The sequence below is a fragment of the Acomys minous genome, assembly GCF_964271855.1.
Source record: "Acomys minous genome assembly, chromosome: 15".
Classification (NCBI taxonomy): Eukaryota; Metazoa; Chordata; class Mammalia; order Rodentia; family Muridae; genus Acomys; species Acomys minous.
The window spans coordinates 78,388,240-78,405,168 of NC_140497.1; the positions used below are offsets into that span (position 1 = coordinate 78,388,240).

Genomic DNA, 16,929 nt, shown 5'->3' on the forward strand with positions numbered 1-16,929 from the left:
CAATATTCACTTAACAGATATGGTAGCCTTGGGGCTTTTATGGCCCCCATAAGAAGGCTATGTGTGTTGTCATGATTCAAGGGCTTAAAATCAGCAGTGGGAGCAAATGAATACAGGAAACACTCTTACATATGACAACATTACTTGAAATGACAAAGTGCTCAAGCTTACAGTTTGAGAAAATGGCAGCGTTCATCCTAAGTCATATGGAAGGAACGTGATCATCGGCAAAAGCGCTGTTGTGTGTTGATGGCCTCAGGCATTTTGCCATTTAAGGGTTATTTTGCGATGGGATGTCCCCAACCCAGAAAGCTTCTTACATTTGTAATTAGTTATACTTAGCCAAAGGAAGTACATATCAAATGTCCTGAAAATGGAAGTTCCTGGACTTATTTTACTTTTGAAATTCCAGTAACCAAGAGTAGTTTGTTTTTTTTTAATAAACAAGTATAAACAATCTGTTTACATTTTTGCTGAAGGAAAAGCTGAAATTGCAAATTTGATGTGGTCTCAATCTTTATCCCATCCGTGACAAAAGCTATCAGCAAGTCTTAGCCTAAGATCTCTGAGGCTCCATAAATTGCTTTCTCTGTGGAAAGATCCTCTGAAATCCACTCTCAAGAGAAAGATAAGGCATCACAAATGATGGTATCTAGAAAAACAGAGACTTTTCCTAGTAGAGTGTATTATACAGGTAGCACCCAAATAGCATTTCTGTGTGGTGCTTCATATGCTTCCTCCCCCTGGCTAGCTACGGAGCTTTGTTTGGAAAGTTATGTTGAGAACATAGTCCCCTAAGGAGGAAAACAGATATGGCTTCTTTAGTTATACTTATAAGAGGAAAAATCAGTTCTAGGTACGTAGACAGTATATGAAGGATGTCATGTGCTGTCATTTAGCAAAACATTGTAGTGATTTAGAAAAGATAACAGAAGAACAACTAAAGTGGATTGAGCCTTGGCTCAATGCCTGGTTCTTGTATATGGACTTACACACATCAATTTGCTTAATGTTACTCATTTTTATACTGTGGATGAGGAAAAGAAGGACAAGTGTGTGAGGAGCTTGTCTGAATAACTTCCATAAGAAGTAAACAAAAGGCTAGGTTCTAAACCCAAGCAGATTGCCTCCAGGATGCTCTTCCTCCTCTTCCTCTTCGTCCTCCTCCTTCTCCTCCTCCTCCTCCTTCTCCTTCTCCTCCTCCTCCTTCTTCTTCTATACAGGCTCTTTCTATATAGCCCTGGCTGTCCTTGAACTCAAGGATGCCTGCCTCACCATCCTTAGTATACAGATTACAGCCATATGCCATTGTGAATTCACATCCTTAATTGTTAAAGGCTTTACAATATAAACGTTTTCTCTTCAGACACAGTTTCTCAGGAAAAATTATAAAACAGCCAACAATTTGCAAACATAAATAAAGAAATTGAAAATCAAGGTGTTTTTTTCTGTATATGAATTTAAGCTACTTAGTAAACTCATCTATATAGGATAAAAGATAATTAAAAATAAAAATGTGCTGGGAGAAGTTAAAATGGAAATTTTTCTTCTTTTAAAAAAGAACCTATTTTTTGAAGAAGAATGAGAGGTTAAGTAGGAAGAGGTGGATTTATGATCTAAGGCTGGCCCAGTGCTATCATAATTATAAAAATATGCTCTTAATTCTTCCTAAAAACATTTCCTGCTTCACTTGGATGGGAAACTAGACGCTCTGCCTAGGAACAATTCTGTTCCAAAGCAAGGGAGCAAGGTTCTAGAGTTCCTATCTCAAGATCGCCCTCCTCCGAAATCTCATTTGTGGACTTACTTACTTACGGTGCTGGGAGGCAAAGCCAAGATATCACACAGTTAGGCACGGGCCCAGGACCAAGTTACAGTCTAAGCCTTAGACAGATCTCAGAAACGTAACCCTGGAAAGGAGAAACTAATGCCGAGTAGTGCAGATGATGCTGTCCCATATGTATGTACATACTACACATACATACTGTATGATATACTGTGTACGGACGATGCTGTGACACTCAGACACCAAGCAGTACTTAATAACACACTAACTAATAGTGACACATGTTTTGGGGGGATAGAACTGTGAAGAGAAATCCACAGAGTGGACATCAACACTGAGGGGCCTGGCTGCCAGTGTGCAGGGGTTGAACGGATGACGCCATGGCTCTTACGCTGGAGGTGGTCTTTCTCATGCTTTGTAATTTACATATTCTGAAAAAATTTTAATTTATGTCTTTTTTTTTAATTCAGCAATAAAAATGTGAATTTGTAAGGAAGTAAATCTGATATACAAGTATTTTGATCTATGCTACAAATCTGATAATTAAATTAACTGTGTCCCTGAAGCAGTACCTTCTGCAGTAACAGAGTGGTGAGTAACAGCCCAGACAGTGATGTTCGCATCATGCAGTGGCTTGGAAATGACAGAATAAATCTTAATTTTCTCAGATTGCAGGCAACCCTCTGAACTCTGGCAAACTGCTTTTCCATAATCCTGGATACCTGCACCCGCCTTACTTTGGTCTAATTTTCAAGAAGCAAGGTAAGTGTTTCTACAGGGCCATGTCCCTGACATACCATCCAATGGCCATACCAAACAGACTTCACAGTGGTGGCTAAGCTACCTAAGCCACTGGAGACGCTCAGCTCTCCTCACAGTTCAGCAGGGTGATGCGTGCAAGTGTGACCAAGCAACTGCCTACAGTTGTCTATCCTTACATGGGGCTGTTCCCATGCACATGAATAACTCACAAGGCAGACAGTGGTTTGCACTGGTGACCCTGCTTTCTCCAGGTAACCAAGGACAGCCCCCAATTCAAAGGAGGCCTGTGTCCTAGCTTCATTGGAAAGTATCTTGTTTGTAGTGCAAACTCTTTTACCATGGAGATGAAGGGACATGTCCCCCTCCAGTTTCCTTAGGAGAAAGTACTGACCACTCCCCTTATGGCAGCCTCCCCTGCGGCAGGGCAATCCAGCCAACAAAGGAACTGGGGAGGGGAAGCCCCCAGGGGACTCTTCTCCTATGGTTGGGGGGAGGTGATATATAAGGGGGGGACCTTTTGGAGGAGAGGACCAACAATGAAGATTTCAAAGGCAGGTAAGGAAGGCCAAAGCAAGCTTCCAGCAAGAGTCCATATGTCAGTACCAATTAGAAGGCACCTTTCAGGAGGGCTCAGCTCACAGGGTGAGCTTTTACATGTGTCTGCCAAATGGTTCGAGTCTCCTCTGGATGAGAAACTGTGGTCAGCGGACTAGCACATAGCTTGTCCCTCTTGCTGTTGCTCTTCATTTTAATGGTCACAAAATGCTAGGGGCCTAAATCTAGACCTTGGCTTCCAGTTATCAGGCAGCCAAAGGGCACAGCCCTCACCTACAGGCTAATGGGGCATTGGCTGGGACAGGCCAGAAGGGGGTGGGCCGAGGGGGTGGAGTCCTGCAGAGAAGACCTGTGGGAAGATGCTGTGCAGTTTTCCTATTGGTAGGGAGAGGAGGAAGAGCTAACCAAACCTTGGTCTAGGTGGACAAAATCTTGCACTTTCTATAAAAGCTACTAAGGCCTGAAAAGTTTTAGAAGTGTATGTAGAAGTAAAATTGTAAGACAAAAATCTGCCCTTGGCTTTAGCTTTGGGCCAGTTCTCTAGGCTCCTGTTCTGAGCTGTCAGCTGAGTCGTTTTCTTTCCTTTGCTTTCCCTCCTTAATACAAGGATTGGGACCTCACAGTGTTTGAAGCAAGGGAAAGGGGTGAACTAAGGGCAGCAGATGAAAGCTGCAGGAACAAGAAAAAGCTGTCATTGTTTTCTGAACCAGGAAAGGGTAAGCAAGGACTTGGCTGCTGTAACTCCACATTCTCTGAAAGCCAAGGTGAGAGGGAAACGGCCAGCCGAGGAGAAGGGGCACACCTCTATGATTCCTCACAAATGTGACATGAATTATTCACTGAAAGAACCCTTTAAAGAGGAAACATAAGTTGTATTAAAGACACCTCAGTTCACCAGCTTGTGCCCTAGAAAGACACGTCTATGGCCACAGAAGGACCATACCATATTTTAAACATGCTACCATCTAAGAAGAAGGGGTGGGAAATCGTTTTACAAAAGATTCACCTATAATAAGCTACTAACACAGTCAATTTAGAATTTGACAGCATTATTTCTTAGCCTCGAATCCATCAACTAGTCATAAGCCCAGTACACCCAAGTCTTCATTTATTCAGAAGTGTGGATGGTCAATCACTCGTTCCTTCCTGAAGTATTTACTAAGTGGCCCTGTGTGAGCATTGGTGAAGGATGCAACGATAAATCAGTTAGAAGCATCATTTTTCTAGGAGCCTAAGTCCCAAGGTGAGATTTCCCCTCATGGTCATAGGTAACTAGCATGCAAGGTTAAGAGCAATGGGATTATGGACAACAAATCAGGGAGACCAGATCTGAAAAATGCTCCCAGAAGGAAAGAGACATGCTGGGTTTTAAACTAGATAGAGGGTGGACAGTGTGAGAAGCTGAGCAGTTGGGCAGGAGAGAAAGGACTGAAGGAATTCCCCCATGGTGTGAAATTGATGACTGTCAGGTTCAAGTGCAAGGTTGGACAGCTCAGATCTCAGCCTTCAGACAGCGAGTGTCTCTCCTGTACTAGACTATCACTGCCCCAGCCATTGATACCTCTTTATGGGGAACAAGGGGTTGGTGCATGAATAGGGAAGTATTAGAAAATTATAAAACAATATGCATTTCTATCATTAAACAAAACTCTACTATCTATATTAAACCTGGATACACTTTGCTCTTACTGAAAATTTACAAAGAAACAACACACATTGTCAAGTCGACCTATAAAGGAACGCATTGTGGAGGGACAGGTGGGTGAGACAGACACAGGGGCATGTGGAAGAGGTGTGCAGAGTTGCGTGTGACCGTGGATAAGGCACTGGCTGACAGGTAGATAGCTGGGTGAGTGGCTGAGAAGTGCCAGAGGCTGCTTTGCTTGTTGTCTAGAGCAATGGGGTAATTTTTAAAATGTGGTATCACAATTACATGCTCAACAATTATTATACTGATAATATAAACCTTTGCAATAAGCAGTAAAAGTTTAAAGTTTAGTCAGGTATAGGAGTCGACTGGCATTTTTTTTTGTAGGTATTTGGAATGAACATACCCTTCATTATAAAGTAGACTAGAACTCAAAAAACACCAACCTGTCCACTGGTTTTCTAAAGTTACCAAGTCCTGAACGGAAATAAACCAAAAATTTCCAGCACATAATCTGAGTGAAATAAAGTGAAGCCACTGAAGGAGTAAAAGTGGGTTTTAACTTGGAGTATTTACATGTAGAGTTGTATTTACAACATATGTGTGTGTGTGTGTGTGTGTGTGTGTGTGTGTGTGTGTGTCTGTATAATGCAAAGATTCAACTGTAACTTTTAAGATTATTACAAAAGACTCTTGGTTTTTACATGAAGTTTCTTGGGTCAGTACAAGCTGATGTGAGAGATTTGGACTTAATTTGATTATCATTGGAAGTCATCTAGAAATGAACAATTACCACAGACAATCACAAGTCTTAAATAATTAACTGTATGTAATTAGGAAACGTTGTTTTCTGATAAATACCATTTTAAGAAACTTCTATTCAAAGTGTGGCCCTCATAAGAACAGGCTCGGGATCACTGTGAGCTTGTCAGAAATGCAGAATCTCAGAGCTATTGAAGAGACTGAGAAATCAGCCACATGTTCTTCTGGGAATTCAGAACATGCAGACTGTTATTTACTGTTTACTTTTTGCATAATCCAGTGTTTATCAACACCGTTTTATCATAGATTCTTTTCCACAGAGTAGCCACTTACTCTTGCATGGGAAGAAGTACAGAACATAGTTTGAATGGTACTGCCATCAGCAGGAAGTAAAGCCTTTTCAAACGATGCATTCCATGAGCCACACATGTGCATGTATACATGCATATTTGTATATATGTCTATCTGCTACATTTGTATATATGTCTATCTGCCACATTAAAAAAGCCGTGACACTGTTTCTATATTTAAGGAATATATAGTTGAGAAAAATCTTAGTATGCCATGTTAAGTCCCCACACTGGTGATGTGACCAGTTCAATCAGAGTCTACTGAGGTGTGTGTGTGTGTGTGTGTGTGTGTGTGTGTGTGTGTGTGTGTGTCTGGGATTCCTTTAAGTCTCCACATGTTTGACAACATACATGCTACTCATTAATGAGGGGTGATCATATGTGCTTTCTTCTACATGTTTCCATTTAAATCTTTGTTCTTAAACATCATGTTGTCCTGAAACCTGTCAAATTTTTCATAACCCTTTAAGAGCTTATTAAAGACTTGGTTTTTGCATGAAGTTTCCTCGAGTCACTACAAGCTGATAAGAAAGATTTATATGTAATTTAATATCATTGGAAGTCAACTAAAAATGAACAGTATTTTCTAAGAGAGTGGGTTGATTCAGTTTTTAAATTATATTTATTGGGGGGATATATTTGGGACTCAGTTTTCTCCTTTAACTCTCTGGGTCCTGGTGTCCTTAAACTTGGTGACAAATGTCTTTACACTGAGATATCCCTTCAGCCTACTTCAATATTTTAAACCTATACACTGGACAGGAATTTGGACTATATTTCCCATATCTTTTTATGAAATCCATATCTTCTCATGCATTCAAACCCATGTCCACCAGTCCCCCAAAGCTCATAGATTGAGGATGGTGGCTCTTTTTTCATCAAAGAGACCGAACTTCATGCTAGAAATGTTTGTACATTTTGCCTCATTCTAAGAGTCTTGGAGTAGGAACATGAGTAAGACTATGCTAAGAATTTAAAATTAGATGACTCTTACCACGTGATTTATCCCTCTCTTTACAAATAGAAAATTGAACAAAAGAAACTTTCACACTTTTCGGATTTCTATTGTCTTGATCTCCCAATCTGTGAAACACCACTCTATTAATTAACCTTCAAGGGAGACATCTAGCTCCAAAGACCTATGCCATTATGATCATTACAAAGACAAATGGCATAATAAATGCACAGAGGTAGCTGGGCTTCCAAAGAGAGATGCTTTATTGGGTATTAAAACTGTCTGATTTCAGTTCCTATCATATCACAGATAGCCAGCAATTTTGTCTCCCTCATGCCTAGCATATGAGCTCAATTCTCATTTCACATGGAGATATTGAGGTTTAGTGGGTTGCAGTAAAAGACTACATGACCAGAGAAGATCAGGGATAAAGTTTAAGTCCAGGTCTCCTTCCAGTCCTTAACTGCATCACAATACACCATACCCCCATTGCATCATCATGAAACATATCCCGATTGCATCATCGTAAACCATATCCTCACTGCATCATAGTAACTATTTCCTCACTGCATTATTGTAAACCTTATCCTCACTGCATCATTCATTATGAACCATATCCTACTGCATCATAGTAAACCATATCCCCACTGCATCATAGTAACCACATCCCCACTGCATCATAGTAAACCATATCCCCACTGCATCATAGTAAACCATATCCCCACTGCATCATAGTAAACCATATCCCCACTGCATCATAGTAAACCACATCCCCACTGCATCATAGTAAACCACATCCCCACTGCATCATAGTAAACCATATCCTCACTGCATCATAGTAAACCATATCCTCACTGCATCATAGTAAACCACATCCCCACTGCATCATAGTAAACCACATCCCCACTGCATCATAGTAAACCATATCCCCACTGCATCATAGTAAACCATATCCCCACTGCATCATAGTAAACCATATCCCCACTGCATCATTGTAAACCATATCCCCACTGCATCATAGTAAACCACATCCCCACTGCATCATAGTAAACCACATCCCCACTGCATCATAGTAAACCACATCCCCACTGCATCATAGTAAACCATATTCCTACTGCATCATAGTAAACCATATCCCCACTGCATCATAGTAAACCATATCCCCACTGCATCATTGTAAACCATATCCCCACTGCATCATAGTAAACCACATCCCCACTGCATCATAGTAAACCACATCCCCACTGCATCATAGTAAACCACATCCCTACTGCATCATAGTAAACCATATCCCTACTGCATCATAGTAAACCATATCCCCGCTGCATTATAGTAAACCATATCCCCACTGCATCATAGTAAACCATATCCCTACTGCATCATAGTAAACCATATCCCCGCTGCATTATAGTAAACCATATCCCCACTGCATCATAGTAAACCATATACCAGTGCATCATAGTAAACCACATCCCCACTGCATCATAGTAAACCACATCCCCACTGCATCATAGTAAACCATATCCCCATAGCCAAAGCACCATGATTTATACCTCTGAAGTAAAGATACTAGTGTAGAACCTTTTATTTGCTGATTTGTCAACACAGCTGTAAAAACATTCTACGAATTGCCTAACCAGTGAGAACACTGAGAACACAGGTCATTTTGCAACTAACTCCTAAATCCATGGAATAGATAGATGACAGAGAAGGTCACTGAACCCAATTTAGACACTAACTTGCCAGTGGAAAATTCCACATCATAATTCTGTTCTAGTTGATAGCCAAAAACTAATTAAACATTATTCTTGGTGTGTGTGTCTGTCTGTGTGTGTGTGTGTGTGTGTGTGTGTGTGTGTGTGTGTGTGTGTGTGTGTGTTGCCTGTTTGAGGATGCACTATCTTCACATGCATGAATAGAGACCAGAGGTATATTTCAGGTATTTTCCTCTATAGTTAGTTTTATTTTTGAGATAGTATCTTTCACTGAACTCGAAGCTTGCCAATTTGGTTAGATTGCTTAGCTGGTGAGCTGGGGCATCTGCCTTTCCTGCTCCTTCCCTCCAGTTCTGGGGTTACAAATTGGAGGCTACTGTATCCAATTATGTGGGTGATGGGCACCTGAACTCAGTTCCCCAGGCACTTTGCCTACTGTACTATGTCCTTAGATAACAATATAATCCTGTTTTTAAACATACTTTTTCAATTGTTTTTAAAAGATTTAAAAAATCTTTATGATTTTACTTTATGAGCACCTACCTGTACATTATGTGTGTGCCTGGTGCCCACAGAGGTAAAAATGGGCATTGGGCACCAAGATCTGCTGAAACTCGAGTTAGAAACTGTTGTGAGCTCCCATTTTGGCGCTGGGAATTGAAGCTGGGTTCTCTGGAAGAGCAGACTGTGCTCTTAATCACTGAGCCATCTATCTTCCAGCCTGGTAATATTATTCTTAACAGTTAAAAGAATAACCAGGCAAGCCAGACATGGCGGTGCATGCCTTTAATCCTAGCACTCAGGAGGCAGAGGCAGGAGGATCCCTGTGAGTTCAAGTCCAGCCTGGTCTACAAAGTGAGTCCAGGATAGCCAAGGCTACACAGAGAAACCCTGTATCTAAAACAAACAAACAGACAAACAATCAAAACAACAATAACAACAATAAGGAATATCCAGGCATCGTGATGTACACAGTGTAAACGTTCCTTGGGAACCAGAGGCAGGAGGATCTTTGTTGAGTTTGAAGCTAGTTGGAGCTATAAGTTCTAGGCCAGCCTCAACTACAGAGAGACCATACCTCAGTATCCACCATGTCTCTGAGGAAAATAAGAGATAAAAGTACAGAAAGTATATGAGGATTTTAACACAAATAAAAATATCTTATGTTTTCAGCAGCATGTAAGATTTTATTTTATTAAAAAAAAGAAATTAATATTTCTACTACCTGGAATAAAATGGGTAGTTGTTTGCTATAGAAATAAAAACAAATAATAAAATTTGAGAAATGCCTAATATATATGTAAATGGAGAACTGTGCTTTTATTTTAACAGAAGCTAGTGAGATTGTGTGCATGTGCACATTTAGGTACCAAGCCCAGTTTTAAAAAGAGCACTAAGTGGCATTCACTTCCTGCAATATCTTTTACATATAAACTGCATGTGGATTTGACATTATCTTTTGAAATAATCCCTGAAAGAAATTCACTTTGGACAGAAGCAGTTTTGATTGGCAGTGAGAATTTCTTCATGACAGAGAAACCGGACTAAGTACGGCCATCATCTTTGGAAAATGATCTGACGAGCAAGTATTCTCTTCTGACTTGTAGGCTTACATTTTACCACATTCCAAATTCAGGGTCTGCAGAAATGCATGTGCACATAGGTACACACATATACACAGCACACACATGCCCCTCACAAGTCTGTGTACCTCCAGTGTCAGAGAAGTGCCTTCCCATATGGGAGATGGGCTATGACCTATCCTGACTCCAACAGTTAGTGCAGACTTAAGGAACTGATAGCTAATGAATGGTGACCACTGACAAAGTTACCAGGAATCAGATTTATTAGCTAGCTGGCCAAGTACCCAAAGGCCTCATAAAACTGTGGCATGAATTGGAGAATGTAATTTGGGTCAAAATCCAAAATGAGTCATGCCATCCCCACCTGTGCTCAGTATATGGGGCTATCTGGAGCCTGGTATAGACTTGGGGAGTCAGAGCTCAAAGGACTTTGAGCCAATTCATCCCTCCGTCAGGTATAAGGGGGATCACAGGCCTGTCTCACTGGCCCTACTCCTGGCTTCCCAGAATGCAAAGGTGAGAGGTCAGCTCACCTCCTTTGCTCTCCATCCCAATGACACAGGAAGTCTGTGAAATGTGAGTGCCAGCATTGTGCAAAAAGACCAAGAGACCTGAGTAGGAGCAGCCTTGTCTGTCAAAGCTGCTCCCTTTGGAGCCTTCACAAGGGAAGCTACAGAAGCTGGCAGACTTGGAAAGCCACTGCTCTGAGGGAAGGTCAGAAATCCTATGGCCTCTAAAAGACATTGGGCCAAGGAACGTCTTCCCAGAGGACTACGTACTGTGAGGCGAGGCAAGGCAGGTATAGGTGGCCACCTTGACCCAGCTCTACTTATGTTCCACAGGAGGGACCCCAAAATTCTCTGCCCCATGTCAGACAGTATTTAGGAAAACTTTGCCTTCCATGGCTTCAGTAGAGCTAGAAGGGTCACCATGATTGTCCGTGGAACTACAACCAGAGTAAAGAAGGCACCATTGGCATGATTTTTTTTTTTAATGCTGGACTATTTCTTTTTATTTTGGAAATAACTTTCTCTCAGAAGACACCAGATTCCCCCTTCCTCCCCCAAAAACTCCATGGAGGAGAGCCAAAAGCTCGGTAAACACATTGCTGTAGGTCAAATCCCGATAGAAGATTGAGGTGCATTTTTTTTTGTATTTTAATTGTACAAACCAATGAGTTTCACGGTTGCTGTTTCATAATGAATGCAACACACTTTGATCACATTCACCTCCTCCTCAGTCTCAATGACCAGCCTCCTCCTTCCTAGTAACTCCCTTCTCTCCCCTCAGAGTCCTACCCCACCCCCCACTTCTGCTTCTATATCTTTTCTTACCAGCATTGTTTTTTTTTTGTCTGTTTTATTATTTTTTTCATCACAAGTTTATCTGTGGGGGAGGGGCTTCATCAGACATTGTCACCCATACTTGTGTTTCAGGGTGCTGTCCCTGCCACTTCCTTCATAGTTCCTAATCTAGTTCTGTAAGCAGGTATAAACCTGGGGGCTGGGTAATGTCAAACTGAGCTCTGAGGCACTTGTCCCAGGACTCTAACAAAGACGAGAACCAGTACTCTGGAAGTCACAGAACAATCTGTTACTGTTCATCCCTTATTGCACTCAGCATTTTATTGGGCAGGTGTTAAACACACACAGTGTAGGGATAGAAAGACAAATGTGACCTATTCAATGTCCTTAATGAGCTCGAAGTCTAGGTGTAGTGGCAGACATGAAGGTACACCAATGCTGACTGCCGAAAATCCTCCACAAGAAGGGTGGGCATGCGCAGTTTTATAAAAATGTACCATAAAGGCTGCAACAGGCACATGAATGTTGTGAGGTACAGGGAAAGAGCTAGGTTTTACTGTAGCCACCAGGCGACCCCCACACTGGACAGGTCAGTACATGCTTCTGTGTGGGTTTGTTTAGGGTGCGCTTGTGGAATCCGTCACCAGCGGTGGCCTCTGGTTTATGGAAATAGATTTCAATAAAGCAAACTCATTTACTGGGAAGCCACTGGAACATCTTAGCCCGATGGAAAAACACAGTTGTGTGTTTACTGATAATTTACTTCCTGCTTATGTAACTGACCCGCCATGCTTAAGATTATTCAAGCAATATTTCAAAAAAAAAAATTGAGTAGTTTTTCTCCAAAAGAGAACAAATGTTTCTCTCAAAAATGTAATAAATTCTAATAAAAAATATTTGTGATTTTTATGTATTTATTTATACAAGATAAAAATATAAATGTAACAAAACATTTCTTTGAGCTTGGAATTTTTTTAATCACAGGGTAACTTATTTTTCCACTAAAAAACTCTCTATGTGTGTGGACACACGGGTTCTCTCTCTATTGCTGTGATAAGCATGGCTAAAAGCAGCTTGGCGAGGGGTGGTAGGTTGCTATCAAGTCACAACCCATCATTGAGAGAAGTCAGAGGAAACACTTAACCAACAACTCGGTGGCATCAGGACCACAGTGCATGTTTCTCCCTTCATTTCTCAACTTTGCCGTCCTTGCAATAAAATTCCATTCTTTGAAATGGTAGCAGACACTGGGAGCAACAAAAGCAAGAACACTGCATACTGGTTCCCTTCCAGAATCATGCTCAGCTACCTTTCTTAGACGGCCAAAGCTCACCTGCCTAGGGCTGGTACTGCCCACAGTGAGCTGGCCTCTCCTTCATCAATTAGCAGCCAAGAGGGTCTCTTACAGACATGGGCACGGGCCAATCTGTTCTGTTCCCTCTTCCAAGACATGTCAAGTCAATAACCAAGATTAGCCATTGAAATATGCATCTGGTGTGTAAAGGGGCACTTGCTTGTCCCTATGCACACACAGAGGCCAGAGGAGGATGCCCACTGTTTGTACTCTCACTCTATACTCTACATCGATTCCTTTGCGATATGCTCTCTGCTGAACTTGGAGTCAGGCTGGAGCCCTGTACGTCTCAGGGATCTTTCTCCTCATATACCCTACAATGCCGCGGTTACAGATGACCACACCCCCCGACCCACGTCTTATCTGGGCTCTAACATCCTGATCAGTTCTTAGAGGCTCACACATCCTTAACTCAGTCCATGAGGTTAGAGGGCCGCTGAGAATGGTGTGTCACAGGGGTGTCACAGGGGTGCTAGCAATGGAAAGTGGACTTCTGGTGTTTGAAGGGTTAACCAGAGCCAGCACTGATATTTGCAGGAACTAGTGAGCTGATGTTCCTGTTTCTGTGACTGTGAGTTTACGGCTGCTGAAGTCTATCTTCTGCCTAAGAATGTCATCCCTAAGACAGGGAAGCTGAGAGATGGAGGGAGGGACAGACATTGTGGTACTGGTGTCCACAGACCCACTGGGCCTTGTGGCTAATATAAATGTTTATGTTTCACAGAATGAAGCTAATGAACTACTAAATTTATTATAGTATTTATTATAGTATTTATCCTATTGTTTGAAGTTCACATTGTCTGTGTCCCTAGTAGATTTAAATTTTTTTTTTTTTAGAGAGAATTGTGTTTTATTTACCAGCTTCTTTGTTCATTGAGTGTTAAATGGCATCACGAGTTCCACCATAATTACTACTTTTTTTTCATTTATTTTTCTTTTAGTTCTTTCTCTTTTTTTTCTCCTTTATTAATTTATTCTTGTTACATCTCAATGGTTATCCCATCCCTTGTGTCCTCCCATTCTTCCCTCCCTCCCATTTTCCCCTTATTCCCCTCCCCTATGACTGTTCCTGAGGGGGATTACCTCCCCCTGTATATGTTCATAGGGTATCAAGTCTCTTCTTGGTAACCTGCTGTCCTTCCTCTGAGTGCCACCAGGTCTCCCCCTCCAGGGGACATGGTCAAAGGTGAGGCACCAGAGTATGTGAGAAAGTAATATCCCACTCTCCACTGGCTAGATCTGGGTAGGGGTTTAATGTTTACCACCTGTATTGTCCTTGGCTGATGCCTTAGTTGTTACTTATGAATGTGGATGTTTTGGCTGCATATGTGTATATGTGTGTGTGTATGTATGTGTGTGTGTATGTGTGTGTGTGTGTGTGTGTGTGTGTGTGTGTGTGTGTGTGTGTCTGTGTGTGTCTGTTCACTACATTCATGACTGGTGTCCTTAAAGGTCAGAATAAGGCCTAGTGCCCATGGAGACCACAGCAGGGCGTTGGATCCCCTGGAACTGGGCTTACAGATTGTCATGAGCCACCATGTGATTACCAGGAATCAAACCTGGATCCTCTAGAAGAGCTGCCAATGCTCTTAACTGCTGAGCCATCTCTCCAGCTTCTTCCTCTCTCAGAAAGGTTTAAATGCATTGATATGCCAATGCCCCATTAGCTGGTACCAACAAATGTTTAATAAGCATTTCTATGAGGATCTGAAATCTATCCTTAAAAATCATACAACTAGATATTTATATATTGGTAATAGGAAGATTTTAGAAGAGGCTAAAAATTTAAAACTAAAAAGATACATTTACTGTGTACCAATGCACAGAGATATAAGATTTTAAGACAACATGAGTCCAGGTTTTGTAATTATCAAATACCTATATTTATGGGAAGGAAATTAGAAACCACTTGATTTGAAGATAGGTAAGAAAGACTTTGTCCCAATACATTTTCTGCTGATAGAATCACAGCAGAAATAAAGAGATATGAAGTAAAATAGCACCTTCTACTTTAATTGAAGTTACTGGCATTTAAATACAGATTACCAGGAAGCCCTACACAAAGACCTGCAATTTAGTTTCTATTATGCCTACTCCAAATTTTATAGAAAAACACAGATAAACATTTAATAATCTAGCACACAACTTCACTGTGCTAGGCTAATTTCTGTTGCTATGACAAAATGCCTTGACTTAAAGCAACTTGGGAGAAAGAAGGGCTATTTTAGCTATCCTAATAGGTCACCGCCCACCATAGCAGGGAAGTTCAGACATCACAGCACTTTCAGAGTCAGGAGCTGAGGGCAATGAACACTCGTGCATGGATGCTTCCCGCTCAGCTAGCTTTCCTACGCTCACACAAGTCAGGACCCAATCGGGACCAGCCGACTCTAGACAGCGTCAAAATGAGACTTAAGACAATCATGTTTGCTTTCCTTTCCTAACTCCACCAACACAGCGATCCTATCAGAGTCCAACTTATCTTTCCCTTAACTAAATGTAGACCCAATAATCTGGGCATTTCCTTTGTGCCCCGCCTGTGAAAACTCTGCAGCTGGAACCATTAGAATCACCACCGTCTGTTGATGCTTGGGTTGCTTATTGGTGGGGTCTGTTTATTCATGGCTTTGTGGACAAAAAGAAATGAGTAAGAAAGATAATGACTCACAGAACATATAACGTGTAATTCAAGACAGAGAGCGCTCATAGAAGCAGGGAAAGGCAGAGCTCAGTCACAGAACTTCATCAGATCACAGAGCTATATAATTAATCTGCAGGCTACTTCCTGTGCCATGCGACGCTGATACTGGAAGGCAACAGCCCACCAAAATGAGCAAGTCAAAGGTCTGTCTATGGCCCCGACACACCCATGCCAGTCAACACAGCTTCTCTCCTGGAGCCCCTTGCCCTCAGCAAACACCGGCTTTTAATCCACATGGGGTGTGGCCCATCCACTAGTAGGTAAGGAGTCATTGCACTTGGCACCTCTTTCTCTGATTTGCAGTATAGTTTAACAGCCTATCTAACTAAAAGTGCAACATCCATTGGCTTCTGGCCGGCAGAGTTCACCTTCCAGATTGCTTGGCTTCCATTTGGGAAAGATGTTTCTTATCTTGCTGCTGGGGATCTAAAAGTTTAAGACACAGAGCACTCTCACCATTACATGACAGGCCTTGCCTTCCTGCTTTAGGAAGGAGTCTGGCTCTGGACAATTCTGTGGTTGGGCATTTAGCATGATTTGTTCTTTGATGGTGAGCGATTGCTTAGCAAGTTGTTATGCTCCATGTTCTGACTTCTGATTAAGATTTTAAGTTCAGAAGGTGCCTCTGTTTACTTCTTATGATTTTAAAGACAATGTTCTATGTGGTTGGTTTTCCTGGGCATCTGGGTTTAGGAGCTCTGCACACTTAAATCTAAAAAGGACAGCTAGCTTACCCAAGGCTGCTAGGCCACACACACTCCTGCAGAGACAAGCAGGCCTTTCCTCATCAGGTGAGAGGATCTTATGACTAAATAACACTACTTGTAAGTATTGAAGGACGTGTGTGGGTCTCAGTAATCTGGTAAGAGTGCTGTTAACAACCTTCCTGACGCTTTCTTCGAGGTGAAGAGAAAATAGAAAGTTATTGTTCTACCAAGTATCAACACACACAGGCACATGTGTCTGTGTACTTGTACACATATGTACATGCACTCACACATGCACCTCATAAGGGCCTAGGCAGTCTTACTATAACCTCCTTCTCACTTCACAGTTACATCAGCAGCCAAGATGACTTGTTTCCTAGTGTCAAAAAACTTCCATAAAAGTTCGTGAACTTTATTCGGATAATTTAAATTTTATTCACTTTAAAAGTGTGTGTGTGCAGAGGCAGGGGAGAGGGAGGGAGGGAGGGAGGGAAGGAGAGAAGGAGGAAGGGGGGAAGAGAGAGTGTGTGAGAGTGAGTGAGAGAGAGAGACAGCGACAGAGAGAGACAGAGAGAGGGGGGATATAAATGCACACACAGAGAGAATACGAATGCACAGAGGCCAGAGGCCAACCTCAAGAATCCTTCCTCCTCTGGCACCATGCATCTTGTTTTTGAGAAAGGGTCTTCAGCTGGCCTGGAGACTGCCAATTAGCCTAGCCGGCTGGCCAGTGAGCCCCAGGGATCC

At 41.9% G+C, this 16,929-nt stretch overlaps 1 protein-coding gene and 1 long non-coding RNA gene across 2 annotated transcripts in view; one reads left to right on the forward strand and one right to left on the reverse strand.

Annotated features, from left to right (window-relative positions):
* Positions 1-16,929, reverse strand: part of RASGEF1B (RasGEF domain family member 1B) — a gene marked incomplete at its 3' end in the record, with an annotated part of 516,267 nt that overhangs the window by 90,372 nt on the left and 408,966 nt on the right. The window lies entirely within an intron of this gene.
* The window catches only part of LOC311584762, a 69,105-nt gene that overhangs the window by 34,183 nt on the left and 17,993 nt on the right, over positions 1-16,929 (forward strand). The window contains exon 4 of the long non-coding RNA XR_014774995.1: positions 2,455-2,548. This is a non-coding gene — a long non-coding RNA (uncharacterized lncRNA). The remainder of the gene's footprint in view (positions 1-2,454; positions 2,549-16,929) is intronic.